This window comes from Macaca nemestrina, chromosome 5, assembly GCF_043159975.1.
Source record: "Macaca nemestrina isolate mMacNem1 chromosome 5, mMacNem.hap1, whole genome shotgun sequence".
Taxonomy (NCBI): Eukaryota; Metazoa; Chordata; class Mammalia; order Primates; family Cercopithecidae; genus Macaca; species Macaca nemestrina.
In genome coordinates, this window is record NC_092129.1 from 94,806,729 (window position 1) to 94,831,127 (window position 24,399).

The following is a 24,399-nucleotide window of genomic DNA, read 5'->3' on the forward strand; positions in this document are numbered from 1 at the left end:
TAACTGGGATTACAGGTGCCCACCACTATACCCAGGTAATTTTTTGTATTTTTAGTAGAGACGGGGTTTCACCATGTTGGCCAGGCTGGCCAACCTACAAGTTGGATAGGGTCTTCTGGCTTTGCTTCTAAAGCCCTATGCAATTTTTCAGTGGATTTTGTATTGGGCTCTGCAGTTTGACCTACAATACAATAGATGGCTCTTTGGGGTAGGAGCTGGTTTCAGCCAATGTGACTGAGTATATACTTGACCTTTGTTTACCAGGAGATTTCTCTGTTTCCTCAGGCAATGAGCTGATCTGTGGAGGTCACAGTGGTCTGAGCTCCCTGCTCAGCCCCAGACCAGTGGAGGAGAGAGATGGATGGGGCCAAACCAGGCTGGCTAACCTACAAGTCCCCTGATGTCACGTATGAGCATCAGCACTGAGGGAGAATCCAGTAGGTGATCACCAAGTTCCAAGCAGTGTGCCTAAGCATAGAGCTGGGAAACCTCTTTGGCCCCAAGTTATCTGCCAGAGGAAGTGGAGACAGTCTAAACTTCTAATCTGAGAGAATGGATGATCTACATACCTGGAGATATGTCTGGGTATAGGATACAGAGGGTCCTACTTAACCATGGTCTCTGCACAGTAAGGGAGGGCCAGCTCAGGCTGCTAATTCAGGCAAGCAAATTCTCTGACTGCTTGGAAATCTCCCTGGATATGGAATAGAGCAGACACTGCTGCACCGTAATCTCTGAGCAGGAAGGGTGGGGCAGCTCAGTCTACCAAGCGATTGCTACCAATACCTGGAGATCTGCCTGGGCATGGAGCAGAGAGGGGGCCCAGATATAGTTAGGATCTCTGTTCCCACTAAAATTTTATGTCAAATTATAATCCGCAGCATTGGTGGTTGGGCCTGATGAGAGGTGATTGGATTGTGGGGGTGGTTTCTAATGGCTTAGCACCATCCCCTTTGGTCACCATAGTGAGTGAGTTTTTGTGAGATCTGGTTGTTTAAAAGTGTGAGGCAGTTCTCTCTATTCTCTCTTCCTCCTGCTTCAGCCATGTGAAGATTCCTGTTCTGGCTTTCCCTTCCACCATGAGTAAAAGCTCTCCAAGGTCTTTGCAGTCATGCTTGGTGTACATTCTGCAGAATGTACAATGAAGTCCAGACTGAGGAGGCCTCAGATGCAAATTAGGGACTTACTGGGCATTAGAGCAAAGGTCACTTTTGTTATATATTAGCAAAGAATTTTGTGGTGTTGTGCCCTAGGGATCTATGGAACTTTGAACTTGAGAGTGATAATTTAGGGTATCCGGCAGAAGAAATTTCTAAGCAGCAAAGTATTCAAGAAGTACCTGGCTGCTTCTAACAGCCTAGGCTTCTATGTGTGAGCAAAGAAATGATCTGAAAGTAGAACTTCTATTTAAAACGGAAGAGTGTACAAAAGTTTGGAAAATTTGCAGCCTGGCTGTGCAGTAAAAAAGAAAAACCAATTTTCTGGAGAGGAATTTAAACACCTGTAGAGATTTGTGCAAGCAAAAAGGAGGCAAGTGTGGATAGCCAAGACAATGAAAAAAAATAGGCCTGCAAGGCATTTCTGAGAACCTCATTCTCAGCAGCCCCTCCTATCACAGGCCCAGAGGTTTTGGAGGAAAGAATAATTCTATGAGCCAGGCCCAGGGTCCCACCACCCTGTGGGGCCTTGGGACACTGCTCCTTGAGTCTCAACCACTCCAGTCCCAGCTGTGGCTCAAATGGGCCCAGGGAACAGCTTGAGCCACTGCTTCAGAGGGTGCAAACTGTAAGCCTTGGCAGCTTCCAAGTGGTGTTAAACCTGTGGGTGCACAGAGTGCAAGAGTTAAGGCTTGAGAGCCTGCACCTAGATTTCAGAGCATGTATGAAACTCTTGGGTATCTAGGTAAAAGCCTAATGCAGGGGCTGAGCCCTTATGGAGAACCTCCACTATGGCAATGCAGAAGGGAAATGTGGGGTTGGAGCTTCCACACAGAATCCCCACTAGGGTACTACCTCGTGAAGCTGTGAGAAAAGGGCCACTGTCCTTCAGAGCCCGGAATGTTATATCCACCAGCAGCTTAAATCCTCAGCCTGAGAGAGCCATTGGAACTGAATGCTGACCCATGAGAGCAACTGTAGGGGCTAAACCCTGCAAAGTCTACAGGGGCGGAGCTGCCCAAGGCTCTGGGAGCTCACCCTTTGCATGGAGTCAAAGATTATTTTGACTCTTTAAGATTGCAGAACTTTGGGAGGCTGAGGAGGGCAGATCATGAGGTCAGGAGTTTGAGATTAGACTGGCCAACATAATGAAATCCTGTCTTTACTAAAAATACAAAAAATTAACCAGGCATGGTGGTGCATGCCTGTAATCCCAGCTACTCAGGAGGCTGAGGCAGGAGAATAGCTTGAACCCGGGAGGTGGAGGTTGCAGTGAGCTGAGATTGCACCACTGTGCTCCAGCCTGGATGACAGTGTGAGACTCTGTCTCAAAAAAAATAAAAAATACTTCATGACTGCCCTGCTGGATTTGGACTTTCATGGGGTCTGTAGCCTCTTTCTTTTGGCTGATTTCTCCCTTTTGGTATGGGAGTAGTTACCCAATGCCTATACTCCCATTGTTTCTCAGAAATAACTAATTTGATTTTTTGTTTGTTTGTTTTTACTTTACAGGCTTATGCACAGAAGGGACTAGCCTTTCCTCAGATGAGACTTGGGACTTTGAACCTTCGAGTTAATGCTGGAATTAGTTAACACTTTGAGGGACTGTTGGGAATTCATTATTGTATTCTGTAATATGAGAACAACATGATATTTGGAAGGGATAAGGGGAAGAATGATCTGGTTTGGATCTTTTTCCCCACGCAAATCCCATGTTGAATTGTAATCACTAAAGTTGATCTGAGGTGTCCTTCATGATTCCAGTGGTTTTCCATTTTGCCTCTTAAATTAAAGCTCACAGAGTTGATCTTGCTATTTCAAAGAAGCTGCCATCTTGGAAAAAAAATGGTTAGTAAAGAATTCTTCTTATTAGGCAGCTTGGACTTCAGAGTTGCTAATTTAACATGTTTTCAAACATAAAGCCATTTTAGATATTCTAATTGCTTCATTTTAATATAAATTTATCAGTTATAATTTTATAGCTCTATTATTTCTTCATAAAAAATTATTATCAGTGCAAAATAGCATTCATAATATGATTTTTTCAAAAATTCCATTGCTTAGAACAGATAAAAATTTACCATTAGTTACTAAATAATTTGCCATTAAAGAAACTTAATTGTAGTTGTATCATCATTACATATGAGAAAAAGAGGCCATCCATGACCCTCCCCACAATACGGTAGACCTGAACAAGATGTTGACCCTGTACATAAAGAGAACAGCAACCAGTTTATACACATGTTAAACCTTCCTCACAACCAAAACAATGAGTGTATTCATCATCCAGAAGTCTCCTCAAGCTCCTTTGTAATCCTTCACCCTTCTTCTCATTGTGTCATTCTCAATGCCCAGGGAAACACTGATCTGCTTTCTGACACCATAGCTTAGTTTTCATTTTCAAGAATTGCATCTATGTGAAGTCATACGGTATACATTATGTTTATCTTTTTAAAATTAGTATGATTATGTTGTTGTATTAGCAGTTCATTCATTTACATTGTTGAGTAATATTCTTCTGCATGGATATACCACAATTTCTTTATATATTCCCCTGTTTAAGGACATTTGATTGTTTTCAGTCTCGGGTTAATACAAATATAGCTGCCCTGCACATTTGTGTACATAGACAGATATATGCTTACGTATTTTTTGAGTAAATACCTAGGAGTGGAGTGTCTGAATCATATAGTAAGTGTATGTGTAACATATAAGTAACATTGTAAAACTGTTTTCTAAAGTGCTCCTGCCATTTTTCATAACAATCAAAAGAATAGGATTGTTCCACTTTCTCTACATTTTTACTAATATTTGATTTGGTCTGTATTTCTGACCCATTCTAGTTTGTGTGTATTGTTATCTAATTTTTGTAATTGGTGACTTCTCTAATGATAAGTGATGTTGTTTTTCAATTTCTATAAGATTTTGTATAGAATTGACATTATTTTTCCTTAAGTTTTTAGTAAAATACCCCAGTGAAGCCATATAGGCCAGGAGTTTTTGTTGTTGTTATTTGTTTTGTTTTGTTTTGTTTTGTTTTAAATTGGGAGTTCTTTAAATTCAGTGTCTTTAGTAGAAAAAGGACTATTCAGGTTATCTCCATTTCATGTTGAAAAAACTTAGTATTGCTTTAAAAAATTTTCCAATTTTATCTACATTTTATTAGTAGTATAAAATTGTTCATAACATTTCTTTATTAACTTTTCAATATCTGTAGATTTTGTCATAATATCATCACTCTCATTCTTTGATAATCTGCTTTATTTTTTCCTGGTAAGTGTAGGTATCTGTTATTAAATAAATTAACTTTCTCAAAGATCCAGGTTTTGATTTTATTTATACTTCTCTGTGTGTTTTTTTTTTCTGTTTCTACTTTATTTACTTTTATTCTGATCTTTGTCATTTCTCTTTGTCTACTTTTTCATCCTTTTTTTTTTTTTTAAGATGGAAGTGGATGTCATTTGGGTCTTTGTTATTTCCTAATATAGAATTTAGTGTTAAAAATGTTTCTCTATGTACTGCTTTGGTAGTATCCAACAAATTCTGATACGTTGTAACTTCATTTTCATTCACTTCAGAGTCTTTCAGATTTCACTTTTGATTTATTATTTGATCCACAGGTTATTTAAAAGTATATTGTTTTCTTTCCATATATGTTGGGATTGGTCGGATTTTCTTTCTGTTATCAGTTTCCGGTTTCGTTTCTTTGTAGTGAAAGAACATACTCTGTGTAACTTAAATTGTTTTAAATTTATTGAGGCTCGTTTTATGGTCAATGTTAGTAAATATTCCATGTGCACTTCTACACAATATAAATCTTGTCGTTTTGGGTTAGAGTATTCTAAAATCATTGATTATGTCAATTTTATTGATAATGTTGTTCATGTATTCTATATCCCCCATGATTTTCTTTTTACACTACTATTAATTATTGAGAAGAGAATATTAAAACTTTTGCTATAATTATGGAATGCCTATTTATCTTTACAGTTCTATCAATTTTCTCTTTATATATTTTAAAACTATCCTATTAGCTGCAGAAACATTTAGGATTGTTATGCCATCTTCACAAACTGATGCGTTTACCATTATGAAATGATGTTCTATATCCTGAGTAATATTATTTTCTCTAAAATCTACTTTGGGGATGGGACACTAATATAGCGACTCCAGCTTTCTTTGGATTAATGTTATCATAGTACAACTGTTTACATCCTTTTACTTTCAACTTATTTATGTCTTTATATTTAAAATGAGTTTCTTATTAGCAACATGTGATCAGGTTTTGCTTTTAAATCCAGCTAACAATTTTTGTCTTTTCATTATTTATTTACTTTTTATTATTTTATTATTAATTTTGAGACAGAGTGTCACTCTGTTACACATGATGGAGCTCAAGTGGTACAATTATGACTTATTCTACCCTCAATCTCCCACCAGGCTCAAGCAGTCCTCCCACCTTAGTCTCCCAAGTAACTGGTACTACAGGAATGTCCTATCATACCTGGCTAATATTTTTTTCTCTTTTGTAGAGATGATGTCCCACTATGTTTCCCAGGCTGGTCTCTAACTCTTGGGCTCAAGTGATCTTCCTGCCTTGGCCTCCCAAAATGCTGAGATTATAGGTGTGAACTAGCATGCTCAGCCAATTTCTGCCTTTTAACTTGGACATTTAGACAATTTTACACTTAATGTTATTGTGGATATTATAAATTTGTCACTCATCTTGCTATTTTTACATTTTTTTCCTCTCTTTTTTCTTCTTTTTCTGCTTTCATTTGGATTGAATTTGTGTGTGCATGTGTGTGTGTATAATTTCATTTTATCTCCATTGTTTATTAACAATATATATAATTTTAGTGACTGATTTAGGATTTGTCGTATAGATTTTTAATTTTTAATTTATAATGTTTCCTTTTTATAGTCTGTGTTCAATTTTGGATAGTTTCTATTACTACATATTTAAATTCACTAATCTTTTCTTTTGCAATGTCCAATCTACAGTTAATCTCATCAGGTATATGTTTCATGCCCATATTATAATTCTCATATTTATAAGTTTAATTTGGTTAGAGGATTCTAAAATCATTGATTCTAATGATTTTAAAATCAAGATTACTTTGTATGTTACATGTCTCTGCTAAACTTTTTAAACAAGTGGAATACAATTACAATAACTGCTGCATATCCTTGTCTACTAATTCAAATGTGCTAGTCAGTTCTTGGTTAGTTTTGATTGATCAATTTTTCTCTTCACTGTGGCTTATACTTTCCTGTTTCTTTGCATACCTGGTAATTTTTATTAGATGCCAACCATTGTAAATTCTCCTTTGTTCAGTGCTAGATGTTTTTATATTACTATAAATATGTTTGACCTTTGTTCTGGGGAAGAGTTTAGTTACTTGAAAATTGTTTGACATCTTTGGGCTTTCTGATTTTAGATTTCTTAGAGCCAGCATAAGATAAGCATTATTTACTCCAGGGCTAATTCATCCCAATTACTAGAGTCAGATCACGTTGAATCTAACCAATTCCCCATGAATTATGAGATTTTCTAATCTGGCTAGTGAGAACAGGCACTGTTCCCAAACCTCTTTTCACTGAAATTTTTACTATTTTTATGTAATTATTTTATAATTCACTACCTGTCCTCAGGCAGTTTTCTCATGTTATGATCTGTACTTTGCTGAATACTTTAAGATGACATTTTGTAGATCTCCAGAATTATTTATCTACGCAACACTTTCCTCTCTTATATTCTCTCCTGTGACCTAGCCCTCTTGGTCTTCCACGAGTCTTACTCCATCTCCTCAACTCAAGGAGTTCACCAGTCTCTTCTTGATTCTTCTTCTCTGTGCCACAGCCTGAAAAATCCTCTCAAAATAGGCCAACTGTTGAACTCGCTTTTTTTTTTTTTTTTTTTTTTTTTGGTCTCTCTTAGCTCACTGCCCTTAATTGCCTGATGTTCAGTGTCTTCAAGACCATTGTTTTATCTAATTTTGTTCATATTATTTTGTTTGCTTCAGCTGAGAGGGCTATTTGTTCTTTGTTACTCAATCTTGATCAGAAGTAGTTTTCCTAATTAAAAAATAAAATTGATTATTTTGAATCCTCATCCTGATCTCACTTCAGCATTTGACACAACTGATAATCTCTTCTTGAAACTTCTTTATCTCTTAAAACCTATGTTCTTTTTCTTAACTTTATATATTCTACCTCAGTGGTTTCTCCCATTTTAAAAACCCACAGGGCAATTTGTTCATTTCCCTGTGTTTATATAATAGCACACATCCCCCTTCCAAGTATTCTTTGACCTGCCCCTTTTCATTGAGTACCTTTACTTACTTCTGCATGCTCAATTTCTCATGAATTCTAACACAGGTCAAATCTTTCTCCTGAGCAATTCCAAATGACATCTTGCTTGGTAGGTCACCTCTAATGTATTATCTTTTCACGAAGCCTCCTATTCCTCCTTTGTTTACGTGCAAATCTATTTATATATTCATATACTTTCCTATGTCTTCCATGTTTCAAAAATATTTGGTTCCCTTACAAAATATTGTACACAAAATATATTCTATGAATTTCTATGTACTTAAGAGAAATGTGCCGAATAGTTGTTGCAAAAGTAGGTATTTAGCAGTTGTATAATTTGTGAATAAAACTTGAATCACTTGACAGAATAAAAACCATTTCTATTTCTGACAGAAAATTTGTTCATGTGGATCTCTATAAAGAAGACACTGTACCACTGTTCATTTTAAAAATAGCCACAATTTTTTTAACAGTCCTCCTATTAAGAGGTCAGGTCTAATTCTCCTAACATTGAGTATGGACTGGCCTTAGTAAATTACTACATCGAATAGCATGCGACAGAGATAGTCATGCATGATTTTTAAAGCTATGTCAGGAGAGCACACAAAAACTACACTTTATTCACTGGAATGCTCCCTCTTGGAGCCCTGAGCCATCATATGAAACATGACTACCCTGAGACAACCATGCTATGAGGAACACCAAGCCACATGGCAAATTTTTCACATGGGGCATTCTGGCCAATAACTCCAGCTGAGCTCACTCTTTAAGTCACATAAAACCAGGCAACACAAATATGTGAAAAGAAGCCTCCAGATCTTTCTAGCTCTCAGCTTTATGAATCGCTCCAATTATTTAGGTCTTCACAGTTGCAGTACAAGATAATATGAAGAGGAGACAAGTCAGTATCATTGTGCAATATTTAAATTTTTGACCCACAGGATCAGTAAATGTAATAAAATAATCATTGTCTTACGCACTTAATTTTTGAATTTGTAAGGTAATATAATTGACATGACAACTTAAAAATATATTCAATAATATATACATAGACACACGTAAAATGTTTTCCTGAAAGTTTGTATTATAATGTCTATTGCTATAGGCTGATAGCATGATGCCTAAATATTTTGTATCAAAGGTTGAATCTGAATACCAAGTTCTTTGATTGTCTGGTTTACCTAGTGTTTCTAAGACTTTCTTAATAATAATAATCACTATAGGAATAATAAGTGTAGATTTCCAGGATCTTATACACTGGGCCTGAGGTAGGTACAGGAAGCTGCATACTTAAGAAATATCATCAGCACGTTTGGAAGACATAGGTTCAATACCAAGATTTTGAGCATCAAAAACAGAAATTTTTAATCAAACTTCAATAGATCATGATATGGTTTGGCTTTGAGTCCCCACCCAAATCTCACCTTAAATTATAATCCCCATAAATCCCCATGTGTCAAGGGCAGGGCCAGATGGAGGTAATTGAATCATGGGGGCCGTTTACCCCATGTTGTTCTCATGATACTGAGTGAGTCTCAGGGGTCTGATGAATTTATAAGCATCTGGCATTTCCCCTGCTTGCACTCATTCTTTCTCCTGCCACCCCATGAAGAGGTGCCTTCTGCAAGGATTGTAAGTTTTCTGAGGCCTCCCCGGGCAGGCAGAACTGTAAGTCAATTAAACCTCTGTTCTTTATAAATTACCCAGTCTCAAGCAGTTCTTTATATTAATAGTAGCATGAGGATGGACTAGTACAGCAAATTGGTACTGATGTTGCAGGGCACTGCTATAAACTTACCTGAAAATGTGGAAGAAACTTTGCAACTAGGTAACATGAACAAGTTGGAACAGATTAGAGGGCTCAGAATAAGACAGGAAAATGTGGCAACGTTTGGAACTTCCTAGAGAGTTGGAGGACTCAGAAGACAGGAAGATGTGGGAAAGACTGGAACTTCCTAGAGACCTGTTGAATGGCTACCAAAATGCTCATAATGATATGGACAATGAAGTTCACGCTGAAGTGGTCTTAAATGGAGATGAAGAACTTGCTGGGAACTAGAGTAAAGGTTACTGTTGCTATGCTTTAGCAAAGAGAGTGGTGGCACTTTGTCCTTGCCCTGGAGAACTATAGAACTTTGAACTTGACAGAGATGTTTTAGGGTATCAGTCAGAAAAAAAATTCTAAGAGACAGAGCATTCAAGAGGAAGCAGAGCACAAAAAATTGAAAACATTTTCAGCCTGACATTGCATAGAAAAGAAAAATTTATTTCCTGAGGAGAAATTCAAGTCAGCTGCAGAAATTGTATCCAAGGCATGTCAGAGACCTTTATGGCAGCCCATCATAGGCCTGGAGGTCTAGGAGGGAAAAATGGTTTCTTGGGCTGGGCCCAGTGACCCCGTGCTCTATGCAGCCTCTGGACATGGTGCCCTGCTTCCCAGCTGCTTCAGCACCAGCTGTGGCTAAAAGAGGCCAAGGTATGGCATGGGACATTGCTTCAGAGGGTGCAAGCCTCAAGCCTTAGTTCCTTACAGGTGGTATTGTGCCTCAGGTGCACAGAAGTCAAGAATTGAGGTTGGTGGACCTCTGCCTAGATTTCGGAGGATGTATGGAAACACCTGGATATCCAGACAGAAGTTTGCCGCAGGGGCAGAGCCCTGGTGGAAAACATCTTCTAGGACAGTGTGGAAGGGGAATGTGGGGTTGAAGCCCTCACACAGAGTCCCCACTGGGGCACTGCCTAGTGGAGCTATGAGAGAAGGGCCACAATTCTCCAGACCCCAGAATAGTACATCCATCAACAGCTTGTACCATGTGCCTGGAAAAAAAGCATACACTCAATGCCAGCCCATGAAAGTAGCTGGGAGGGGGGCTGTACACTGCAAAGCCACAGGGGCAGAGCTGCCCAAGGCCATGGGAGCCCACCTCTTGTATCAGCATAACCTAGATGTGAGACCTGGAGTCAAAGGAGATCATTTTGGAATTTTAGAGTTTAATGACTGCCCTACTGGATTTTGGACTTGCATAGGGCCTGTAGCCCCTTGTTTTGGCCAATTTCTCCCATTTGCAATAAGTGTATTTATCCAATACCTGTACCCCCATTGTATATAGGAAGTAACTAACTTGCTTCTGATTTTACAGGCTCACAAGCAGAAAGGACTCACCTTGTCTTAGATGAGACTTTGGACTTGAATTTTTGGGATAATGCAGGAATGGGTTAAGACTCTGGGAGACTGTTGAAAGGGCATGATTGCGTTTTGAAATGTGAGGATATGAGATTTAGGAGGGATCCAGGATGGAATTATATAGTTTGGCTCTGTGTCCTCACCCAAATCTCACCTTAAATTGTAATCCCCGTAATCCCCACATGTCAAGGGTGGGACCAGGTGGAGGTAATTGAATCACGGGGGCAGTTTACCCCATTCTGTTCTATGACAATGAGTGAGTCTCACAAGATCTGATGGTTTTATGAGCATCTGGATCTGGCATTTCCCCTGCTTGCACTCCGTCCTACCACCCTGTGAAGAGGTGCCTTCTGCCATGATTGTAAGTTTCCTGAAGCCTCCTCTGCCATGCAGAACTGTGAGTCAATTAAACCTATTCTCTTTATAAATTACCCAGTCTCAGGCAGTTATTTATAGCAGCATGAGAGCAGACTAGTACAGATCGCTTAGTGTTTACGACATGTAAATTTTTTAAACATTCCTGTTGACCAAAACAACTATTTCAAACCTTTTGCAATAGTCTCAAATCTCTGGAGACTACTTCTTTACCCATTCTCAGCAGATTATCTTGCTTACTACTCAGCAGAGAAAAGAGAAACTTACCAGATATCATGTTCTTAACTTCCTTAAACAACTTACCATCTTAAAGAATCTAGTGCCCCTCCCCTATGCCTATTTTTCTTCTTGTTATAATAGAAGTCTTTTCCCCTACTTGGGCCATAGATCCATCACCTTCTGCCTTCGAAAGTATTTTGTTTCTATTAATCATTTTCTCTGTCCTGTATTATAATCACCTTTCTCTTATCTGCTGTCTTCCTAGAGAAATGTGGTCAAATCTATTCCATATTTAAAAAGGAGGAAGTAGCTTAACTTCTCATAAGGTATTAGAAACATTTTAACCACAAATAAAGATGGTGAAGTCATAGATAAAAGGACCTATGTTTATTTATGAATCCCATAAATAAACATCAAACCTACCTCATTTATTCTGTAGCTTCATAATCCTCTACTGATAGGCGCCTTGAAAGACTTGTGTATACTCTCTGCCTCCACGTTTTCACACTCAATCCACTCCCTAGCATTCTGCTATCTGGGTTTTGCACACTCATCACTACTTTTAAATGGATCTTGGAGGAACCCTGCAAATAGAAGACTAACCAAAGAGCTGGTAGGGAAGAAGTGTGTGTAATTAGAGATGTTATGATTATCCTAGCCCTTCAAAAAATGTAAACTTCTCATACTACTATCCTATTTTCTTTTTAAAAAATTGAAAAAACGTAGAAACATTGAATTCTAACTACCTCTCTGTACTCTGAAAACCTTCCAACAAGGAGAAAACCTTCTGACAAGAAGTCTAGATACAAAAAATGACATATCCTTCTCCTCAGATGCACAAATCTGGGTGCACTAAGGGTTTCTCTGTATAGCTATGAACAAATTAAAAGAGTAAAGCACAATTCTAATTCCTCAGAAGAAGATAACCTTAAAAAATACCTCCAAACTCTTGGAAAACCATAAAAGGTAAAAGTAAATGTAAAGAAACCTGTCATCTGACAAGCAGATAATCATTTATTCTTCACATGTCAAATTTCACTTGGAAGGTACTATGCTATAGGCATAATGGTCCTTCAAGTATGAATTGGAAATTGGAAACACCTTCTTGTGAGCAGCTAATTCACAGTTATGTACCCTCATTTAAAAGTCATTCAGCAAAGAGACAAGAGCTCTTTTTTTGCCCTTCAGTAGTGAGAATATGAATACTCATTAGTTTTAATGTAACTACTGGTACTAAACTAAAATTGGAAATATATTAACATATAACTCTGCAATTAGAATGTAAGGAATATATGCACACATCTGCCTTTCCAAGATACTTTTCAGAGCATGTCAGTGTGTCTTAGAAAACTTAGCAGCAATCAGCTTGTGTTGTATCCAAGATTAGGGATTCTGCCATTTTCATCATATTCACCAGAAGTCTTACATTGGGCTAAATGCCACATCTTCAAAGGTAAAGAATGTAAAGAGCCAAATTGTTATGGTACAAGTCTACAGAATCTGCATGAGCAATTGCTAAAGCTACAATTTTCCAGGGGAGAAAATCAAAACTCATTGTGCCATGAACAAAGGTGTACTTACAATAAAGTATACCCAGACGTTTTACAATGAGATGGCTTAATCACAGGGGAATGTTGGCTACTGTTTCATATTTTTCTTACTGAATATCTACAACAAGAAAGGGATACAAACAACTTTTGATTACCTATTTTTAAAGTAGACAAAGTTAGCATGGATAAATTGTATCCACAAATACCTCCAGAGGACAATATTCTCTGGGAGTCATCTCCCCAGACAAATATTTCTCCAGAAATTTCTCAGGAAAATGAAGTGCTTTGACCTTTACAGTCTTTTTTTTTTTTTTTTTTTGAATTAATGTTCTACCAGAGATGATAATTCAAACATTAAAAAGCAAAGATATACGAGAAAACATAAAAAGAGAACAAGAAGCATAGTGATCACACAGCAGACTAACAAAAATATTGTTACATATACTATATTATGGTTTTTAATTTTTTTTTTAGTTCAGTCACATTTATAACTCTGGTCTTGGCATCTTATCTAAGTATATCTCCAACAATAATTTTTGCCAGTTGTAAACTTCAACAAAAACATCAATGTCATTATCTCTAACTGATTACAAAATTTTTTACCTTCCAAAATAATTGTTTACTGTCAGCTAATATCCTTGATTTTGCTTCCCTTGAGGGGGAATGTGTAACAGAAGCAATTAGATCATTTTTATGTCTATATGTTGTTTTCCTTCCTTTTCAAGTGGGTGAGTGGTCCCAACAACTAAATCAACAACTAAACCAACCCCTGTGCTTATGGCTGACATCTTCTTTCTTGTCCACTCAAAGACTTTGAAGTTGCATATTAATTTATTCTTCTCCACAAGAAAATTTCCATTAGCACACAAGCACATTCTGCTATCTCTTGTGCTTTAAAAAAATGAATAAATAAGAGACACTCCTTTGACCTCATCTCATTTTTTCACTGTATCTCCCATTTTTCATGTTCTCCTTTGTAGAAAAAGTTATGTTATCAAAAATATTTCTGTACCTGTTATCTTCAACTCCTTAACTCCCATTTTTTCATAATCTTCTCCACCTAATCTCTTATTCCCAACAACCAACTGAAATTTTCTTGCTGGATTCTTCAGAATTAATAAACACTTCTAGATCATCCTTTTTTTCTTTTGAGCTTTGGCAGTATTTAAAATAGATGTTTCCTGTTACTTGAATCACTGTCTCCATTTGATCACGTGAATGGCAAACTCTCATGATTTTCCTCCTGCTGCAAAGATAACTCCTTTTCAGTCTCCTTTTTGGGATCTTTCTAACCTTCTAAAACTCTAAATATGAATTCTGCAGGCCTTAGTCTGTGCACTTCTTCTCTTTTCTAACCACACTCACTCACTGAATGACCTAATTCAGGATTATCTTTGTCTCTATCCCTTATTTCCCCATTTATGTTATCACATTGCCTACTCGATAACTTCACTTGGGTGTTTACAAAACATAGAAAATTTATCTTGGCCAAAGGACATGTTCTTCCCCACCATCTTCCAACTAGCTCTAGTCTCAATGTTCCACATCTAGACCAACACTATAAGCAACCTTGACTCTTCCACTCCACATCAGCACGTGCTTTAAACTATGTCGTCTTTGGAATAGATTCTAAATACAGATACCTCTTCTATCTTTACTACAAACATCCTAGGTCATCCCATCATCATCCTCACCTGTATTCCTACAAGAGATGGCTAAATAGTCATCCTTTTTCCTGCACCCCTTGTAGACTTTCCTCCAGGTGGAGCCCAGGAAATTCTTTTGACAATGTAAATCAAATCATGACACTTTTCTGTTCAAATTGTTTCAACAGCTTCATATTACAATTGGAGTAAAGTCTACTGTCTAAATTCCATGGCCTGTGAGTCCTGCATTATTCTGATGTATACCTGTCTCTCCAAAAGCATTTTCAACCTTGCTCCAGCTATCTTAACCTTCTTCCCATTTTGTACTCATTTCAACTTCAATTCGCTTGCTTCTCTGACTGCCTGAAAAATCCCTCCCCAATACACAAACACCTCAATTTCCAGTGTCTCCTTATTTTCTTTAGTTAGATTTCATGCCAAATAATTCTTCCTCAGAGAGTCTTGTTACTTTTCTATATAAAATAGCTCAACTTTTCCCTAGACATGCTTTATAATAACACCTGTTATGCTAAACTAGGTAATACGTAAGTGACCACTTTCTCTCTGGCTCTGTAAAAGGGGACTTTCTCATCACTTCACATTAAAATCCCATATACTCTACTGACTCTCCTTTAAATATATTTCCTTTTACTCTACAGTGCTCTTTTAGTCTTATTCAATCATTCTCTTAATTTTATCATTATCAGAGTTCTGTATTTGCCTCTTTTCTACTTCACTCATCAAATCTATCCCTGTTCTTCTCACTTACTCTCTTTGTTTAAATTACCATTAATCTCTGCCTTTACCCATTTCTTTGTCTTCAGTCAAGATCTGTATGCAGAAATCCATATCCATCTGTTTCATTACCTATTAAGCATGCCAATTTGTACTCAAACAAGCACATTAAATACAATATATTCCAAATAACTCATAATATTACCCTTTTCTCCTTTTATGAGATTTAATCCTCCTTCTATTTTCTCTATTTTGGTTACCATTATCATGTTTCCATTTACCCAAACCACAAAACTTGGAGCCATTCTTCATTTTTCCCTTTTTGACATCTGTCAGATTCAATCCATTGACACTTTCTCAAAACCATCTACTACTCTCTATTTCCACTTCCAATATATAAATTCAAGTTCTTGTCATTTCTGGCCTGGACCATGAAAAGAGTATATTCTTTCATGTACATTTGCTGGTTTCCTTCCAGCAGCCATTCTTACTTCCAGTTCACTTTCCACTCCTGTCTCTTCTTTTTAACAAGATTCATAATTTCCTTTTGGAAACCGAGTTTCCACCATTGTGTCTCTCTCCCCAATAGTTCAGATCAATGTGATTCCCCACCTCTATATATTGGCTCCGATAGGCATAAACTAATGTACATAATCTCATTCCTCATGCTGCAGTGTTCAAGTTGGGCTAATAAAACTTAGATGTATTGTTTAATCGTGGTGGGGAAAAATACTCCTCTTCAAATGTGAAAGAGCAAAAATGTAATCCCAGTTATTGGTGGCAGTCATTTTGTACCACAAGGGGAGATCGCCCGAGGAAAATCACCTCATGAAGGAAGTCAGAGAAAGCATTCACAGAGAAATGGAGTCTAAGCTCTGACAGTACACATACAGGGATTTCACCTTGAAACTAGGTATGAGTCAGTTAGTCATATTTAGGCTATAAATGAGCTGAGGTTAATTTTTTGTTACTTGCCACCAGATGTGCCCTAATTCAATCTGATTGACCTCACATATCTCATAGTTGCTATAGGACTGACCACAGGATTGGTCCTCTAACCAAGGAAATTTGATTTTTTCACAGACAAACATTTTTCAATAGGTTTGGGATAAAATGTAAACTTTCTAACATTGCACATCCTACATTACGGGTGTAGTGAATTTCTACAAGTTCTTTAGGCATGCGATGGTTTTCACGATGTAGCACCTTCACCAATGCTGTTTATTTCAAAAAAGCTTTTTCTCCATGGATGCTTATCTCTAAGACTCATGCTAAATGCAACTGCCTCTGTGACAGCTTCTCTAACCCTTAAGCACAGTTGCAACTATCTGTTCTGCATTGGCCCATCTGATTTCTGCTATGACTGAATTTATGTTTTTGAAATACTACTCTTGTCTGTTTCTCTCCTGGTGTTATCATTATTGGCTTTCTTATCTCTTCTCTCAACTACCAATAGTTTGTCTTATCCATCTTTATGTTTCTATGACATCTGTCACATGCTCAATAAATATTTCTAGAATGAATCAAACACATAAGGACCCTGCCCTCCAGTGAAATGTACATTCTAGAAGTGATATGCACACAAATCTACAAAATCAAGGTTAAAGTGCTCAAGGCCATGGAAATGGTACAGAGAAATTGTCTCACAGGAATTGGTTCTGATATTTTCTATCTGAGGTAATGTAATGATAGATATTTCAGGTAAAGGACAATGAAACCCAGAAAGAATTCTTCTAACTCTGTTCTTCCTTTAATACTTCCTCTACATATGATAACCTTGAAGTGAAGAACCACAAAGAAAATAAAATACAACAGCTGCACTCCTAATGATGTGTTCTCCTTGGACATAGAGGACATGCCTTCATCACTTTCATGGAGGCAGCAAGTTAACTGGTAAGGAATTTTTTAATTTGGCCAGTTCAATTATGGGCCATAAAAATGATCTTGATTTTCTGCATTGGTTTATTAGAACTTAAAGCTTCTGAAGGAAAACTTAATGACCAAGAGCCTAGTGCTTTTATTTAACATGTTCTTTTTAAAAATATGTGGTTTTTTTCCCAGGTAATGTTTATTTGTAGCCCTGACTAAAATTCTACATATTGAAATTTGTTTTGCATGAATTTAATAGCTTCAAAAATCAGTTTTATGTCATGACATTTTTCTATGTCTATTAAAATCGGAAATGAAGAAAACAAAATTGTGTCATAAAATGAATGAATCCTAATTTGTGCATTTGTTTTTCCCTTCAATAATCGACATAATATTCTAAATTGTTTTTAATATTTACATCATGCACACTTTTTTTTTTACAGTAATATCCCTTGGACTGGCAAACCTTATGAACCTGAGAACTATGAGAACAGGCAGATATCATCTTTTGAACAGGAAGCATTTTGTTGTATAGGTGTTTTGGCAATTGTGAAACACTGCGAAAAAATTCCTTTTCATTGGTACTCAGTTTCATACTTCCCACTGTGTGGTGTGGTGCACAGCCCTGCACTCAGACATTGAGCTACATGCGGTGTGAAACATGTGGGAATAGTGCCTGATGCAGCTGCCCTGCAAAGTGTTTTTCCATCATCATCACCACTGCTTCCCTCCCCTGACAACCCTCCCCATCACTCCAGTCTCAACAGTCTATCTTGTTGCAATGTAGACCTTCCCATGATTTTCAATTTTCTTATTTCAAATAGGGGTCAAAAAGCATGTGTTCTATTTAAAAAGTGTACCTTTTATAACTGTAGACACATAAAAAGGAATGTATTCTAAAAAGCAGAAAATGTCTACATCTCACTTTGGTACTAAAGATACATACTTGCCTCTGGCTTTCACACTATTTGTTTCCAGCAATTAGGGAGAATAGAAATGTGATTCCACGTGCTCTACATAAAGGCCACTTTGAAAGAACACTTTAACATTTTTCACCTCATCATTATTTTCATTATTTAATGCATAGACTCAACCAATTTTTGTAGACCCTAAATATACTATTTCTAGGTATTTTTACTTGTTTCATCTCATTTTCCCCTGAGTGTTTTAGTCGTGCGGCAGGTTAAGGCAAATGGCTAGGAACCCTGCATCCTACGTCTGGTATGGACTGTGTGGTTAGAGAGACATTTTATCCTCAATTCTATTACACCCGCCCCCTGTCAGCAAGAGGGCAACCCACATAATTTAACAGTTTCTCCATCTCAAACATGGTAGTTATCATGTGTATTTTTCAAGTCTGTCATGCCAGAAAGAGGGTAAAAATTCTAGTCCTGTTCCCGACATGCACCTGATACCTCCCAATTGTTAAGTTTGCTTTCTCTGTATTTCCCAATTTTTTTCTCTCTCTCTCTCTACACACACACACACACACACACACACACACACACACACATATATATATATATTTGAGTCACTTAGAGACTTAATGGGTTCCTAAAAAATGGCATGCAAACACAGAAAATCTATTTCTAAAAACTTAGAAAGGTCTTTATCTTAAATTTTCTCTACCTTTAACTCCCACTGTAACATTATAATATATATTTCCACTTAAAAACATGAGGTAAGAAGAATGAATAGATAAAAGTCAAATTTCTATTCTGTCTTTTTCCCTAGATTTCCTGTTGGATCTCTCTTGTACTAAAAGGTGAATATTTTTTAAAGTATTGTTGTTTCCTCTGCCTTATGTTCTCCCTTCATTTAGAAGTCTAAATATCTTCCTTGAGATATATTATATAATGTCTAAGAATTGGCTTCTTCCTTTTGTTTTGATATTTTACAAATAATCTATAATATAAAATATTCTACTGCTTAAATAGAAATAGGAGATACTAGAAGAAAAAAGTTATTTTACTGAATTATTAAGAGACTTCAAAATAGAGTACCAAAATATTATAATGACCTCTCCTGTGCATTATTAAGAAAAAGATAGATATAAGAGTCAAATGAACAGAGATTATTTAGGCCTGAGATTTAGGGCAAAGGCACTGCATAGAAAGTTCTAGTAGGCTTTTCCATTTTTGTGGCAAGCTTGTTTGCCTCTTAGCTGTCTGCCCACAAGATGCTCAGTTTGTTACTATATCAAATCATCCTGCCTTTCGGTAAAGATTGCATACCTGCCCAGCTGATAGAAAGATGGGAAGTAAATCATATTTAGTCTAAGTCAATCCATTCATCTTGCTGGTGATTGATGTAGGAATCGGTATGACACAATTTTATCTAATGAGATATAAGATTCTGCGGGTGGGGGGATGAGAGGAATCATTTTTAGGAAGTAGATTTATTTGTGTGTGTGTTTTTGTTGTTGTTGTTCTCAGAAAGATGCAGAAAGAATGAATTCACCACTTGACTTGCAATTGTTTAGAAATTGTTGTCTGAGGCCACATGGAATGTAGGTTCCTCGGGACGAGGAGGTAGCAGGATGAGAACAAATGTCAAGAGGCTAAGGATGGCAGAGTGAAGAGACAGAGATAAATCTGGGTCTTACTGAGAGTATTCAGTTACAGATTTAGCTAGTCTTGGGAACTGATTTCAGAACCTATTACTGTGGGGTGTGTGTGTGTGTGTGTGTGTCTGTCTGTCTGTCTGTCTGTCTATAAATTAGCACAGCTAACAAAGATTGTCACCTGAAGTTAGAGTCATCTTAACTAATAATTGCATCAGTTCCAAAATTAAACATTATGGATGATATGGGTACAGACAGCTTTAAAAGATGGAAAAGTGTATATACTCTATTGCCTGCATTTGTAAGGATTGACCATCAACTCTGGGGAGTTTTGAATTACTTCATAGAAATAAAAGGCTTATGTAATAGCAAATTACTGATTGAAATCCTAGGCTATCAATTATATGCCAGGGAAGTCATCCACTTACTGATTGATTATATTTTAAACTGGAAAATTCTTACCTTTTTCTTTCTGAGACTCTACTACCATGTTATTATTACTGCACCTGCATCTTTGTTTCGCCTTGCACAAATATTTTATAATACCATCATCATTTTCAATCATTCTGTGATTATGACAACATGCTGGATACAAGGCCAGAGAAGACTGTTGTTTCTATTAGCCTTTTCTTACTTAGTGTTTAAAGGCAGGATAGTTAACTCTGAGCTATCCTAGAGAGTCACCATCAAGTACTATTTACAAGAACTGTAAGATTCATTTATTATGTACAGAATAAACAATTAACAAGCAAATGGTCAATATGGGATTACTGAATAAGAAAATTAAAATTCATATGATAATAAGTTAAGATCACCCTCAATTTATATTTACGGACAGAATATGGGGGATTGCAGAAGTAAAACACAGTAATGGTAATGGCTCTTCTTGTAACAAATGCTCTGAAACTGACAAGCATGCAGAAAATAGAGGTAGCAGTGTATTTTTCATTAGAAGTCAATAGACTCTGCGAAGCTGTCAAATGTTAACTAGCTTTCCTCCTGCTCTTTGCAAAAAGGTTAATGGATACAGCACATTTTCCAATGTGACTCTAAGAAACAAAGAATTACAAATGGTATGTGGTGGTATTTGTTTTTCTTCTTTTTTACCCTACACTATGTAAAATCTAGAAGTTGAATGCCACATCAAAGCCCTCAGCTATCAAACATTGTTAGTGACCGCATATATGTGTCTGTGCCTGGCCATAGAGGTGAGAAGTGATGGTCTTAAGCTGTATTGGTAGGTTGTAAATGAATCATTGTTTTGTAGAGGAGTTTTATTTGAGATGAAACTTTATTTGGTTATCAAACCTTTAATCTTAATTCTTTGTAGGAACATGATCTTTATTTACCATTTTTCTAGTTTATTGTAAAATATTCTATAGATATTCTTTATAAAAATATATCATTCATGCCAAAGAGTATAGTTAACCTGTATGCACAAATTAAAATGATAAAGTTAGCAGTTTTTAGTGACTTCTGGGAATGAAGAGAACGTTAGTAACACGATTTCCCTCGTCCGTCCAAGAAGTACACATGGAACAACATTTCAGATTGACCTTGCCTTTGATATTCTTCATGGTTTTACCACATACATATGTATTCCTAAACATGACTAGGTCTTGCCTTGCATCTTTTGGGATAATTTATTTATAGAATCACATGGTAGGTACTTCTGTGCATCACGCTTTATTCACTAAGCAGTTTGCTTTGGAGATTCATTGTGAGGGATGCTTCCTTCAGTTTTCTCGTCTCCAGGAATTTGTTGCTACACACACTGCTGCTTTAAACATTCTTGTGGATGTTCCCTGGGGGTACTTGGGAGATCTACTGGGGTGTGTATCTAGGAATGAAACTACTGAATTGCAGTAGTTGTACAAGTTCATATTCTCAACAAGAAATAAAAACTGCTGAGCTATTTTCAATTTTTTAAACTTTTGCCAGTCTAATTAGTGGGTATAAAGTTGCCCACATTGTAATTTGTATTTGCATTTAAATGAAAACAAATGAGTTCAGCATATTTTTCACAAGTTCATTTTCCATTTTTGTTTTGTTTGCTGTGGTTATTTTTCTATTAGTATATTTTTGTATTTTTATTATTTTGGAATTACATATTCTAGATACTAACACATTGTTGGCTAACTACACGGGAAATTTGTATGGACATGATTTGTGCTTTCGCTTTTATGATATACACTGATTGTTGAACAACTCTTCTTAATTTTAGTGGTGTCAAAGATGTCAACTTTTCATTTACATTTTGTGCATTTTATATTTTCCAGAGAAAGAAGCTCCTACTCGAATTTTATAAAATGTGATCAATATTTTCTACTTAAAATTTTTATAATAATTATTTGCACAATTAACTTTTTAATCTATGTAAAATTATTTGTGTATATTTATGGATAAACAATTTTCCTTGTACTACTTCCTAAATAATATAATACATCTTTTTCTCAGGAGACTCTAATACAGCATTCATTATAGATCAAGCTTTCATATTTATCTGCATCTGTCTTGTGTTTCCTTATCTTTTCTATTCATGATTTTCCTACCTCAAAAGTATTTGGATTTAAATATTATTTTGTAACCTGTCATCTGATAGAAGAATATCTGCCAAAATTTTCTTTAGGAATATGTTAAATATTCTTAATACTTTCCTTTTTTATTTAGATTTTAAAAAGACATTTTTAAGTTTCATGAGAAACTCTGTTACAGTTGATAGGAATTAAATTGAATTTGAGGATATTAGAGACTTGAGTCTTTCCCGTGTTTGGTCTTCCTGCCCATGAGTATGATGTCTTTATATCACTCCATCTATTTCATTTTCTTCAAATTCTTTAATTATTTTTAATTTTTTTCTTAAAAAGATAATTTCTATAATTCTGTTAGTTTTACTACTATTTCTAAAATACTTTGTGACTGTGCATGCATATGTGTACATCAATATGTCTTAAGTGTTTATTACATATTTAAGAGATGTAATTAATTTTATTGACATATTTGACAACTTGGTAAATTGTTTTATTAATTCTAATAATTTTAAATTCTAGACCTGAGGTTGATCAGATAGTAAACATTTTAGACTTTGGGGGCCATATGGTCTCTGTAGCTATTATTCAACTGTGCCATTGTAGCATGAAAGCAGCCATAGACAATATGCAAATGAATAAGCATGACATGGCTGTGTTCCAATAAAACTTCATTTACAGAAACAGGTGGTGAGCTAGCTTTTGCCCGTGGGCCATTGTTTGCTGATCCTTGTTCTAGGCTATCATATCAACTGCCAATAACAGTTTTGTTTCTTCTTTTTAAATCCTTATCCCTTTTATTTATTTTTATTTCCTAGCTACATGGTTAGGAAAGTCTAGAATAATATTTAGCAGAAATATTGACAACGTACATTTAAGTCTTGTTTCTGATTTTAAATAGTATGGTTCTAATAATTCACTGATATATGAAATTTGCTATAGGTCAGTCTAGATAAACTTCATCTGATTATGAAAGATTCCCTCTATTTCTGATTTTGAGCAGTTTTATTATGATTTTCCTCTTGTATCTATTACGATATTTGAATGGTTTTCTCCTTTAATCCCATTGTTTTGTGATTGACATAGTGGATTTTCTAATGTGGAAGCAACATCACATTATTTGTACATTTGTACATCATGGTATTATAATTTTAAAATATTATTCAGTTTATTTTTTTCTCAAAAAGTTTGGTGTCTACTCATATGAGTGAAATTGACCTGTTTGTTTTCTTTCTCTTGGTGTCCTTGTCTGGTTTGGAATGAAGACTAAAAGCGCTACATTAAGTGAGTGGTGAAGTATTTCCTTTCTCCTATTTTCTAGAAGATTTTTGTGTACTATCAAATTAACTCTTCTTTGAACTTTTAGTTAACTTCTATAAAACTGACCATGCCTCTTTATGCCAGGTATGTCCCGCAGACCCTGGCCGACAGATGAAATGAGTACTCAGACACAGGTATGCAGTGTAAGAGCAGCTAGGTGACTGCATGGCTCTAGTGGCCGGATAGCAGCCCCAAGAAGCTGGAGCTGCTTGCTTTCATTCAGTGCATGCACAATGCCAAAAACCTGGAGCAAACACAACCTGTAGGTAATTAACATTTATTGTTACCCTTTCAGGGAGTGTCTCCTGGATGGTCAAAGGTCAGTTCCTGGTCAAGATAAGTAAAGAAAAGAAAACCTGTTAAGATAAATTCCTCTACGCTCCCTTGCACCTATTCCTTGCCCTCTGCCTCAGGGTTATAGAACAGCTATCTTCAGCTATTCTCCACTGGGGGCTCTGCAGAACCTTCTGAACTTCCAGAAGGTTTGCATCTTTTCCCTATAGTTTTTCCCACCACCCTGACCGATCTCCTATACTTGTACTCTCTGGGAAAATTCTTAACCAATGATCCATTTTTTTTCTAACAATTATAGAATTATACCATTTTTGTATTATTCTTGATTCCATTTTAGCAATGTGCACTTTTCTAGAAATGTACTTAACATGCTTTCATATTTGTTGACATGAATTTATTCTTACATTGTTTAATTATCTTTCTAGATTTCTGCAACATTTGTAGTTATATACTTGTTTTTATCCTTTATATTATCTAAAAAGTTTCCAGATGTTACTTGATCAATCTTGCCAAAACAGCCAAGGTTCATCTTCCCTAAGGACTATGATGTACCTTTATTAATCTTCTGTATTATTTATTCTATTTCATTAAATTATCTAATTTTTCATTACCCTTTACTTCATTAGTATTTATTCTTTTACTTT